This window comes from Pteropus alecto, unplaced genomic scaffold, assembly GCF_000325575.1.
Source record: "Pteropus alecto unplaced genomic scaffold, ASM32557v1 scaffold56, whole genome shotgun sequence".
NCBI classification, from domain to species: domain Eukaryota; kingdom Metazoa; phylum Chordata; class Mammalia; order Chiroptera; family Pteropodidae; genus Pteropus; species Pteropus alecto.
The window spans coordinates 524037-525123 of record NW_006438871.1 but is presented as its reverse complement, the minus strand read 5'-3'; the positions used below and the strand labels follow the sequence as shown (position 1 = coordinate 525123).

The 1087-nt window shown below is 58.3% G+C and overlaps 1 pseudogene; it reads right to left on the bottom strand.

Annotated features, from left to right (window-relative positions):
• Positions 1–28: 28 nt before the first annotated feature.
• LOC112483046 lies at positions 29–147 on the bottom strand (annotated as a pseudogene).
• Between the last annotated feature and the right edge of the window lie 940 nt (positions 148–1087).

Sequence of the window (1087 nt, the reverse complement as noted above, 5' to 3'; positions counted from 1 at the left end):
TTACAATCCCTCATTTCTTTAATTTTTACGCCCGCGGCACCCGGTAATCCCAGGCGGTCTCCCATGCAAGTACTGACCAGGCCCGGCCCTGCTTAGCTTCCGAGATCAGACGGGCTCGGGCTCGTTCAGGGTGGCGCGGCCGGAGACCGTCTGGGGATTTTGACTGGGCTGACACTGAAGACGTAGGCTGGTCTGGAGAGCACGGATACCGTGACATGCTGACCCTTCCGATGCGGAATCGGCTGCTGCTCCGTGTTATTTAGGTCCTCGATTTCTTTCCTCAGCGAAAGAAAAGCTTTTGTTGCTTTTGCTTTGTGGCCCCGTCACGAATGCTGTTAACGCGCTCGTGTTCTGCTTTTCATTCTGCTCCCAGGGGCACTGTGTTTCTAAAGTTAATCGTCTTCACTTTTTAGAGCAGTTTTAGGTGGACAGAAAAATAGAGCATGAAGTAGAGAGAGGCCCCGTAACCCCCCGTCCTCCCGCGCGGTGTCCCTGTCACTGACTTTGCATTAACGCGGCGCAGTTGCTGCAGCCGATGACAACGCGTTTCCATTAACTGGAGTTTGTATTGGGATTCACGTGTCCTACAGTTCCACGGGTTTTGACACATACGTGGTGTCACGCCCTTGTCGTTAGGTATCGTGTAGGTCGGTTCTGCTGCCCTGGAAGCCCCCCGTGCTCTGCCTGCTCGTCCCCTCCGCTCCTCCCAAGTCCTGGCGCCCCGATCTTTCTCCGCCCCCGAGTTTCGCCTTTCCCAGAACGCTGTCTATAGTACGCGTAGCCTTTAAGGGTGGCTTCCTTCGCTTAGTAACGTGCCTTTAAAGTTCTTTGTGTGTTTTTATGGCTCGCTAGATCACTTTTGAAAACCCCCCGCGTGCTACTCCGTCACGTGGATCGGAGGACCGCGGGTGCGTCTGTGGGCTTGCCGGCCCGCTGGCGGTGTGGCAGCTCGGCCGGGGGCGGGGCGTCCCCTCGGCACAGGGCTCCCGCTGCTCGGACCTGCTGGCAGGCTGGCGATGCCCTTCGTGCCACTGCCTCTCCTGCCTCCTCCCTCAGGGGCCCCCGCCGTCCAGGCACACCGGCCCTC